The sequence below is a fragment of the Centropristis striata genome, chromosome 5 (assembly GCF_030273125.1).
Source record: "Centropristis striata isolate RG_2023a ecotype Rhode Island chromosome 5, C.striata_1.0, whole genome shotgun sequence".
Taxonomy (NCBI): Eukaryota; Metazoa; Chordata; class Actinopteri; order Perciformes; family Serranidae; genus Centropristis; species Centropristis striata.
The window spans coordinates 18,970,099-18,982,085 of NC_081521.1; the positions used below are offsets into that span (position 1 = coordinate 18,970,099).

The 11,987-nt window shown below is 35.0% G+C and overlaps 1 long non-coding RNA gene across 1 annotated transcript; it reads right to left on the reverse strand.

The window, feature by feature from the left end:
• Nucleotides 1–3,669: 3,669 nt before the first annotated feature.
• Nucleotides 3,670–6,602, reverse strand: LOC131971085 (uncharacterized). The gene is made up of 3 exons (XR_009394344.1): nt 6,082–6,602; nt 5,854–5,975; nt 3,670–5,087 (listed from the first exon to the last, which is right to left on the reverse strand). It is a non-coding gene; the product is annotated as an uncharacterized LOC131971085 (long non-coding RNA).
• Between the last annotated feature and the right edge of the window lie 5,385 nt (nt 6,603–11,987).

Sequence of the window (11,987 nt, forward strand, 5' to 3'; positions counted from 1 at the left end):
TTGGAAAAGCAGGTGGGAGTACTGACACAGAAAAACTTATTTTAGGCCCCAAAAAACCTGCAGTATTAGTTCAAGTTTAGTTATGCTTCATTGAGAATATTTTACTGCTTTACCTTACCATCATATAACCCTGTTTACCTTTACACAGGGAGGGACTGAAGCTGTCATCTATGTTCTGGTCAAAGCCACCAGACTCCATTGAAAAAAACAGTAATTTTAACTTGCACAACACAGGAGTTGCTGGTCTACCGCTGTCTCAGATGGTTAGTTTGTTTGTGTTATTGCGTGGTGTTTTAAAGGGGTAGTTCAGATTCATTAAGTCAAACAATAACACAAACAACTAACAATCAAGGCAGCAGTAGATCAACAACTACTATTTTCTGCGAGGTAAAATTACTGTTTTTGTCAAAGGAGTCTGGTGGTTTTGAAGGGAGCAAAGATAACCACTTCATTTTGACGGCAAGGTGAAAATAATCTAAATATAGAGTACACCTGAACTGATTTTGTTCTTTTAAAGTTGGCTATAATACGCGCACCCACTGCCTGCATCAACAGCAGGATATTACTTAAATTCTGCGTCTGTACTCCTGCCTGCTTCTCCAAACTGGGGGTGTGTCAATCTACAGGTGTTGGATGGAAACCTTGGATGAAAACCATGGATGAAAACCTCAAACAATCCTACTTAAAGGCATGGTTCTTAAGTATCACTCTGCCACTTAGATTGTTAAAATAACAACCCAAGAAACTTTTATAACGGATAATGTGACGCAATGTTTCACATGAATTAAGGCGCCAACTCAGGGTTATCTTCTTGCTAAATTAATTCATCTTTTGGTCTATAATACATCAGATAAAAGGTGAAATTAGTTCTATTTTTCAACAGGTTAAAACCTGAAGACATCAACTCTTCGACCATTTAATAACAAGAGATCATCAAATTCTCTCTGTAAGAAACCGAAACAATCAAATGTTTGGTATTTTTGCTTGAAAATGATTAGTCAATTAGGACTTGATGGTTCATCTCTACAAGACTGTTAACTAATGCTCTCCAATTAAGAAAGTTTCTTTAAAACGGTCTTATCTGATAATTCAGACTTTTATTGTCATTATCCATTCATGTGTTGATTATATTTTAATTAAAGTAAAAGTGGAAATGCCCAGAGCCCAATTTGAGGTCTTCAAATGTTATGTTTTGTTCTAAAAGCAAAAAAGATATTCAGTTTGAAGTGACAGGAAAGCAGCAAATCCTCACATCTGAGAGGCAGGAAACAGCAAATATTTGGCAATTTAGCTTCATAAATGACATAAACCATAAATTAATTCTCAAAATGTTGCCTGTCTTGTGACTTAATTGATTATTTAACTTATCATTTAAGCTGGAGCTAAATGTCTGAGCTCAGAACTCAGAACTCAGAAATCATCTGCACACTCAGCATCACAAACTGTCTCCTATCAGGTCAAATACAAATTAAAGATGAAAGTCACTCTGTGTCCTCGGCAATCTAAACCTTGTGACAAACAAAGCAGCATGTAAAAGCTGATGCAAAGCTTTAAAGTCATGTGTCCGAGGCAACAAAACGGCCACATTATCTCCAACAATTAACCCCGAGGGTAAGATGACCAGATGCAGGTGAAAAGAATTCATGGATGTTTGATTTCAAACTTAAAAGAAACACACGGTGAAATGAAAACACCTCAACGTGACTTTTTTTTCCCATTTCATGAAGTCAAAAAGGAGAATAGAACATTTTAAAGCCGCCTACCTGACTATCACAGCTGTTTTACTCTCTGGGGTGTGTTCCAGTGTCCGCTACTTGTCTATTTCCTTCTCTTCTCTTTTTCACTCCTCAGCTGCTTCCACGGGGCTTTTGAGTAGACAGGGAAGTAGGAGGAGTTCCCAGCACACCCCTTTAATTCTCGCAGGCCAATAACGGAGCAGCATTCACCTCCACCTGGCAGGTACGAGTGATCCCTCCCCGTCCAATCAGCTTCAGGTTCAGCATGAGCACGGAGCAGCCTGGAGGTATGTGAGACGAGCAGCTGACAGGGCAGAGAGAGGGAGGAGAGGGAGAGGAGAGAGGGGGAGGAGACAGGGGGAGGGGGAGATCCCACACTGGATTCCTGGAAGTTGAGTAAACTACAGAGACTTTCTCACAAGGTCAAGACTTCAGAGGATGTGACTAATTCACAATGTTGCATGATTACACTGGGGGAAAAAACAGAAGGGGGTTTGGAGAGAGAGAAAATGAGCTTCTGCTTCAAAGATGAAAGTTTGATTTTGAAAGAAAAAAAATACTTGAAAATTAGAGTAAAGTAATATGCTTTTAAAGCATTATAACCAACACAAAAAAAAACATTGCTAAATGCTGAAAATATAGATTTCAGACTTCAGTTTGGATCAAATCTTGAAAATTGGTTATTAAAAAGTAAAGAAAAGATTCTGAATTTGGATTAGATCACATCTTACAGTTTTGGTTTTGATTTGGATCAAACTTTTATTATGTGTCAAACCTTTTGTTTGGGTAATGGGATACCCTAAATAATAAGAATTATATTGATCCGAGGAGGAGGGAAATTTAAGGAAATAGTAAATTTAGTCAAACGAGGCAAAAACTGCAACATTTTTATACATTTTTTCATATTCTGCCCACTGCACAGTAAAGGAAAAAAAAATTTCCCATTAAAAAAAAAAAAAAATCAAGTTAATATAAAAAAAAATTATTTAATTTTAACTTTCATTAATCACTTTATATTAATTACAATGGCCCAGCCAAGTTAGTCTCCAATAGTTGCATTCTATTGTATGAATTATTATATTATAACATAATGAAAATGTTGTATATGTTTTTATTACTTGTAATAGCTTATAGAACGTACATTTAAAAAAATAAAAAATAATTAAAGTGGAGTAAATTGTAGTAATTGCACGCTAACCAGTGAAGTGACTGTTACCATATCATTTTTACATTATTGTTCTCCATGTGCTGCAATTTAAGATTGTTTCCATTATTGAGTAATTGTGTCATCTCCATACATTTTATTGAGTCCAAAAACCCAAAATATTCAGCTTATTAGAATTTAAGAGAAAGGAAGGACCAAAGAAGAAGACAAAACCATCAAATATTATTTATAAATGACGTAAATCAATTTATCAAATAGTTGCAGATTATTTTCCATAAACTTAAAGTTATTATACAAAGCTGTTCTTAATCATCTTAAAAATAAATTCTGGTAACACTTTATATTAAGGTCCTTGTAATAACCATTAATTAACAATTAATAAGGCATTGTTCTGGCTTTAGATCCCGTTAGCTGCAAAAAGCATAGTTAACTGTTAACAAGTGCATAGTTTACTTATAATAGATGAACAATAAAGTATATTTTAATATCAATAAGCAAACAAAAGATTAATAAAGGCATGGCAAAGACATAATGGGTGGGTGATGGGTGTTTGTAATGCTATTATGAAGAATTATAAGATACTCATGAGGCTTTTATTAATGTTCGTATTATAAATCTCTTATAGCCTGCTATTAGCTGGATGATAATGCCATTATTAACACTTATATAGGCTTATAAACACACAGTAATGCTAATAAGCATCTTGTAAGGACTTACAAGGGCCTTATTACTTGTTAATTAATGGTTATTACAAGGACCTTAATATAAAGCGTTACCCAAATTCCTCTTCTATTCTCTGTTTTACTGCTGTGTTTGAGGCCCTGTGGGATAATTAAGACCTCAGCCCTGCGGTGGCCCTGAAAACTTTCAGCTCCATCAGTGTCACGTTAACAGTGAGTCAGTCTAATCCCAAACACATGATGGCGGCTGTGGAGAGGGGCTGGCCTCGCGTCACTTCAACTGAACACAGAGCTCCTGAGAAATTCTAGATAACGATGAAAGTTAGTTTTATTTTCACCTGCAGTATATATAGCCCTGAGGTGTGGGTGGATGAAGGGTGAGGACTTTCTTTCTCTTTCAAACATCTGCACTTAAACAGAGAGTGTGCAGTATAGAGAGCTCTGATGCATCAACGTCAAACCGTTCGCAATTATATTGATTATCAATTAATCATTTTTAAAGCAAAAAACGTCATTCAATCCCCTGGTACCAGCTTTTCTTGAGGGGATCATTTGGATTACAGTAGATATCTGTCATGGATATTTGACAAGATTAAAATGTTTGGATAGATAGCGAGGTGCAGATTTATACACAATCTTAAGAATATTTTCAGTCCCTTTCCTTTGCAAAAGCTACAAGTAAAAGTCCTGCATTCAAAATGTCACTTAAGTCGGTAGTCTAGGCATCAAAATATACTTGAATGTACAAAAAAGTTAAATTACTTATTATGCAAAATGGCTCATTTCATAATAATACAGGTGCATCTCAATACATTAGAATATGATGGAAAAGTCGATTTCCAGTAGTTCAAGTCAAATAGCCCCAACCAAGTATTGAGTCATATAGACGGACATACATGGTCTTTTGTAATATTCTATTTTTTTTAAAGAAACTTTTAGGTCTTCATTAAATGTAAGCCATAATCATTATAATTAGAAGAAATTAAATAAATTAAGACATGAAATGTTTCACTCTGTGTGTAATGCACTTTTTGAATTGAATTACTGACATTAATACAATTTTCTATGATATTCTAATTTATTGAGATGCACCTATATATATTAAATAACTGGGTTACAATTATCTATGTGTTCATCACTTTAATTTTGCAGCTGTTAAAGGTGGAGTTTACTTGAACAAAATGTACAATATCTGCCTTGAATAATGTACCATAAAATTTCCATTTTAGACTCAAGTACAGTATTTGACACATGTACTTTATGACACACAATAAATCAAACCTATTACCTCCATTAATTTATGACCCAGTAAACCTGGTAAAGACCAGACAGTGAGCAGAACAGAAAAATATCCACAGTGCATGCAGAGACACACTCATCAGATATGAAATCATCCGAACAGATCAGTGTCTGTGTGGTGACTCACAGTGCCATTAGGAAAGAGAAAGGATGAGTCCTCTCATGCAGTCATCTGTTAAAGCACAGGAAGCTGTTTCAGGTAATCTGCTGACAGGTGTAAAACAAACAGACGGCTGATATTTTCCCACACGAATATTCAGCTGTTCATAAATCTGTCCACTTTGCTGTTTGTCATGATGATTAGAATCAGTTCACTTCCCCACATGTTTTAATTAATGCTTTGAAAAAACATAATCACAAGATAATCACAACTTTAGTAATACCCATCCTGTGTTGTAATCAGCCTGACCACAGTTATGACGGAGAGGGGAATTCAGATTTTACACATTAAGATTCAGAGTCAGAGGGGGACGGATATTTACGGCTAAAATCTTCAACAAAAAATGCACAGAAATATAAAATGTGTATTTAATTTAATTTAATTTATTTTTTTGGTAATGTATTCATCTTTATAATTAAGGGCCTTTATTACCTTATTTATTTATTATTTTCTATCTATTTGTTTATTAATCCATTAAGTTATTTATTATAACGGCAGTTGTAGTCTTCCACAGATATGTCACAGTGTGTATTTATTTGTATTGAGAGTGGTGTTAAAAGGAAAAAGAATATCATGTGTAGTCATTATAAAGTTGATTCAAATAGTAAAAAATATATTATTTATTACTTTAACTATAATAATACATTATAATGTATTTAATGTTTTATATTTAGTAATATTAATCTGAATGAGTAAAGTAACTTCGGTAATCAAATAAATGTATTGAGGTAAAAAAAAAAAAAAAAAGGCTTCCAAAATGTAGTGGAGTAGAACTATAAGGTGAAATAAAATGGAAATACTCAAGTAAAGTACCTCAGAATTGTACTCCAGTACACCTGAGTTTAAGGGCTGTAGTTGATGATTACAGAAATGAGTGGCCTGAACAGCAGACAGGTTGTCCTCAGGTGTAGCTCAGGTGAACTCTGACTCACCATCTTGTCTCGACATGAAAGCGTTTAAGTCTCGTTAACACATGTTTGTTTCCTTTTTACACAATTACTTCATTGCTTAAAGTTGCATTTCATCATGGCTCTTACTCACCTGAGGAGTGACAGGTAGTTTGTCAGACGACTCACTTAATTTGGCTCACAGGAAGTACTGTGATAACGCAAAGATTAACACATAATTACCGATTAATTGAGATGAATTAATCATTTCCGCCGAGTAAGATAGCTGTGAGTTCTCCTGAGTTCGCGGGTTGTAAACGTTTACATGGTAACAGCGAGCTCCACCAATCAGAGAACTCGCTGTTACACCAGCGCATTGTGGGTTATGTAGTACTTCATGACATCGCGAATAAATCCTGTTTCATAAAAAAAGGGCGATTTCGTTTAGGATTACGGCGTCCCCGGGAACAGATACGATCGTTTCAAAACCTCGAAGCTGGAGGTAAAAACAATCATATAACAATAAGAATGTATTCATATTTTCTTTGGCTAATATTAGATATTTCCACAGCTAACATTCACAATAGCATTGCGAATTGAGTTAGCTTGGACGTTCGTTAACGGTTGGTATTGACAACGCCAACACTACAAAATTGAAAGATTGCCACGACATATCAAAATCCTAATGCAGAAAATAAATAGGATTTTAAGTATTTTGAACGTCAAGAATAATTAATGTAATTATTTTTATGTGAGATATTCCTACACTGTCATCTCGCGAGACCTTGGATGATTCTAAAGCCGTCAGATCTCGCGAGCTAACAAAACGGTTCTGCTTACATTTTTGAAGGATTTTAAACTGCTTCAAATGCAGATTATTAAATAAATAATGAAAAAAATTAACTGATTCAAAGCAGCAAAAGAAATACATGCACAGATGCTAAAATTAATGTTAGCAACGTAGATTTAAAAAAAGAAAGAAAAAGAAACGATAATACACACCGGGGTGAAGCGCCACCAGCCGGCAGCAAAAAGCAGTGCAGTTTCAGAGCACTTTAGAAAATGAATAATGCATGATATAAATAAATGTGGCTGCTGATATTTATCATTATTCTACATTTTATTTAAAATTGGTTTTAACTGCCGCTATATCAAATACATGAGGTAGGTAAACAATATACAGTCATGGAAAAAATGATTAGACCACCCTTGTTTTCTTCACTTATTGTTCATTTTAATGCCTGGTACAACTAAAGGTGCATTTGTTTGGAAAAATATAAGGATAATGACAAAAATAGCTCATTTTAATTCAAGAGCTGATATCTAGCCATTTTCCATTGTTTTCTTGATAGTGATTTTGGTTATTATAAAGAAAACAATGGAAACAGGAAACTGGTTACCTAAATAACAACATCATGATGGCGATGTCTAAAAAAAAAAAAATCAGAATTAATGCTTTGTCTAGTCTGTTTGCAAGACAACAAGCAAACAACTTTTAAAATGATTGTTATCTTAATGGGGTCTTGAGCTACTGGTTGAAATCATCACTCTGCATTTTTCAATTTTAATATACAGTCTTAATCTTAAAGTAGCAGTGTCAAATGCAGTGATGCAGTAGAAGTATAAACATGAAAGCATAAAATGGAAAGCACAAGTACCTCATAATTGTACCTAAGTAATTTTACATTTCTGTAGTGTAGTTTGGTTGATACCTTTCAAAATAAAAGTCTCCGTCCCAGCAACTTTGGCTTTTATATATATATATATATATATATATATATATATATATATATATATATATATATATATATATATATATATATATGCATAATGCATATTTTACATTTGTATATCCATTTAACAGTTGACAGTAATAAGTTGTACCCATAGACTGTAAAAAAGCAAACATTTTTTAATACTTCCATCCAGCAGGTGGTGATGTGGCAATAAAATAAAAGTTTACAGGGAACTAATTGTGTACTGTTGCTGTTGTGCCAGTAGATGGCAGGCAACAACAACTATTACCAACAACTAAGATTGACTTCATGACAATCTCTCTCTCTCTCTCTCTTGCTCTCTCGCTCTCACACACGCTCTCTTTCTCTCTTTCTCTCTCTCTCTCTCTCTCTCTCTCTCTCTCTCTCTCTCTCTCTCTCTCTCTCTCTCTCTGATATGGATGCTATGGTACACTTATAGGTAAAATGCTTCCCATTGCTCTGGATATTTTCAGTTCAGACAATAATGGCTTGTGCTCTGTCATTCCACATACCTGGCAGCCTACCTAAATACTTACATAAGTATGTGTGTCCTGCAACTCCACTCTCCATTACTATATTTAGTCTGTTTGGTGACTTGGGTTAACATTAACTCAGAAGCAGATATGAGACCAATGCTGGAAACATTTTCACAAGTATACCAACTTTCCAGGAGGTGAGAAGTGAGAAAAAAAGATCATGCTGAATCACTTTGTGTCCTTTTTTAATGGTGTGTGTCTCACACAGGATATCTCAGATTCTACTGCTTTGAATTTAATTTTTTCTTTTGAAAAGCTAAAAGGAAAAACATGCAGTGTGGAGTGTGGAGACAGAAAAAAATGTAAAGGGAGATGTCACTGTCTCAAAATGCATGCATCTAAATAATAAAATATTTGATGGTTAACTGAGATTACATTTGACTTTACTGTCATTGAACAGATCACGAAGGGAAGTTTAGCATCTAACCAGAGATGCAAAATCTGGTACAGAGCAGAGTTATATAGAGAATAAACAGCAATATTATGCAGAACAAATATATAGAGTGTAGGTTTAAATGCACTGATCCAACTTGTTTGCAGTTGCTTCTTATGCTGCCATCTGAAAATGTGAATATTACACTTTTGTTTTTGAGTGTTTACATAAGGTATTGGTCATGATATTATTTTGATATTCATGCATTCAAAAGCTGTTTTAACAATGTCACAATTATGCTGATAAATGTGATTATTTTCATGTTGTTTCCTCTCTAGTCTAAAGTCTTTGTGTTGTTTTCGTCTCACTGCTGGATGGATGTTTACGAGCAGAGAGGAGAGGAGAGTTGGGGGCCTGTTGGAGGTGAAAACACCATAAAGGAAGGTCAGTCATTTCTGTGGGACGAGGGTTAAATGAGCCTCAGATGTCTGTCTGCAGCACAGGAATTTTATACATGTGTGGAGGGAAACACACACCGGAGTCCTTCCTTCAGACTAGAGGTAACAGACTCTACAGAGGTAGATCAGAAAGCAACAACTAGACTCAAATATCTGCTTATCATCAACAAGAACAAACATGAAGCTTCAGTTCAGATGTTATGAACAGTCTTTATTGCATATTTCCTCCACCAGAGAGCACTGATGCATTTTCATTCCTCTGTAAAATGTCCCACTCTTTACACATCTCTTTCACAATTCTGTTATAATCAAACTTAAGTGATTCTTATCATGAGCGGTTATTAATTGTGTATTCATCCCTCAAATATTTAAGTGAAGAGCTGCAATGTTTGGTCGACTAATCGATAAATTATTATTAGAAAATTTCATGCAAAATTTGATGTTTTCAGCCTCCTAAATATGAAGCTTTTTCTCTGTTTTATATTATATTAAACTGAGTATCTGAGTAGTATTTTGGTTTTGGACTGACAGAATTTTTTTTTTTTAAATCACCTTGGTTTTTGAGAACCAGGGATGGACATTTTTCAATATTTTCTGACATTTTATAGACCAGATAAATTACATTTAATTTCCAATTGCTAACCAGGTGCTAACATGCATTGGTCAAAATTGAAATTATCTTGTCAAAACTCAACTCTATGTGCACTTAACAGTGAATCATTTTTCTTTTCTTTTACACAAAATGCATCCCATGACCACATTTACTCCAACACCTGCATATACTAACACACTTTTTAAACACATTCGAAGCAGAACAATGCCAAATTTTGTGCATTTCTGCAGAAACCATATTGGAATACAATACAACAAAAACAAGTAAAATGCATTAATATGAATCATGTCTGATTCATTGTTGTTGTATATACTTTCAATAAAATGAAGAGGTGTTGAGATTCTTACTCTATAATATACTGGCAGTTTTTGCTGAGCTGACACTCTGCAGACTGCTCTACTTTACATGTGTTCAGTTTATGATTATGTGATAATACACAAGCACATCTGTGTTGGAATGTGGAAATGCATATGTAGGCTGTGTGTGTGTGTGTGTGTGTGTGTGTGTGTGTGTGTGTGTGTGCATTTTACAGTGCATGTATGGTTGAGGACCTTGACATCAAAGGGCAAATGATTGTGTCCACAAAAAAAGCTAAGCAGCTCACATGCAAACACACATGTTCTCATGTGAAAAAAGCCTGAAAGAAGGGAGGAAAAAGCATAATCGTTTTTCACACTGTCGACCTAGTTCTGGGGGGGCAGGAAGTTACAGCTCCACCTCTGCTGCGATTGGAGAAAAAAGAAATGCACATGGCTTTCATTTGTAGTTTGGGGTCCTGTTTTTTTTCAGGGTGCAGGAAGCATGCTCAGTAAATGTCGGTAAAAGTTGAAAAAAAAAAAATCGTGGGAGGACAGTCAGTCCCATGGTTTGATCCAGAGCAGTCTGACTTTGATTACGTGTACCATTTTCAGAATAACTGTGGTCTGATGTGCACAAAGTGTCCTTGGCAAATCATGTTCTCATCTGGATTGGATTACGTTTTTATTTGTTTTGTTGTGTTTACGCATGCTAAGAAGAACACATAGTTTGCTTGTCATGTGCTTGTTAAACGTTTGTACTACTTTTTCTATCATCTGGACAGTTTTGAAGCATTGTACCTTACTTGACTTTATACGTCTGCTCTAGAAGAGTAGACTCCTTGCCTGAGATCTCCACAATAAAATCTTAAAATCATTTCTAGAAATCAGAGGTAACCAGTGGAGGGCAGAGAGGACTAGTGTGATGTGCTCGCCTCTCGTTGTGAGGTTGTGTGTGTCCAAGGAGTTGTTGCATCCAAGAGGGTTTTTATTAGATTTAGAGTTTATTTAGCTTGAGTTAAAGTTGGAGAATATTGTCAACACATAAAGCGACACTTCATCCTTCAGTTTCTCACAAACATTCAGCAATGAACACATCTGGAGAGAGATGGTTTTCACTGGACAGGAAGGAGATGAAAAACTGTCATTTGAAAATGAACTAAAGCGGTCAGCCAAACATAGTGCAGTCAAAACTAAAATATATACACTGTAATAAATTGTTCTGTAGTCATTTCATTTTACTTAATATATCTGATAAAATGTATTAAATATAAATGCGTCCTTGATTTTGAGGCAGTTGTTTAAGTAACTTTAATATAAAAATGTTTGAGATAGAATCTACTTATTTTGATCACATTAAATATAATCTTTATGTGTATTTAATTCTAAATCAAGAGAATTTTGAATGAATCCAACACAATAGAATTAGTCTGTTTTTAATTGACAGGCACTTCCTGTTAAGTTGTTATTAACTCAACTTGTAACGTAGTTAGATTTAATAAATAATATGGCATGCAATCTGTTGCCTCAATTTTATTGAGTAGCTATTGTTTATCTTTTTTACAGTGTACCTCTCAGATGAAGTGCAGTAGATATACAAGGTAGCACAAGATGGAAATAAATGTACAGTCCGTAGAATATGTACTGAAGGTTGGATGCTCTTGACCATCTGACCTTCAGCAGAAAGCATGCGGTCACTCAGGATCAAGCAATTTATTGCTATATTAATCATTGAGCTCAATGTCGAAGCCTCTCTATTCTTGTGCCACCATTCCAGATAAATGCCATTTCACTCATGTGTCAAACAGCAGCTCAGAGCTGAAGCTCGGCACAGATCCTCCCCCCATTCAGCATTCTTTCACACTCTTCCTTTTCCCCGCACACATGTGAACATCTCACAGAACCCTTTGCATGTCTTTACTGGTTAGGTAAAGGTCAGGTTCTTAGTCAAATTATATCAGTTTGCTTCAATTAATTCACTATCTTGACAGATTTATTACAAGATGATTAACTGTCATACATGAAGT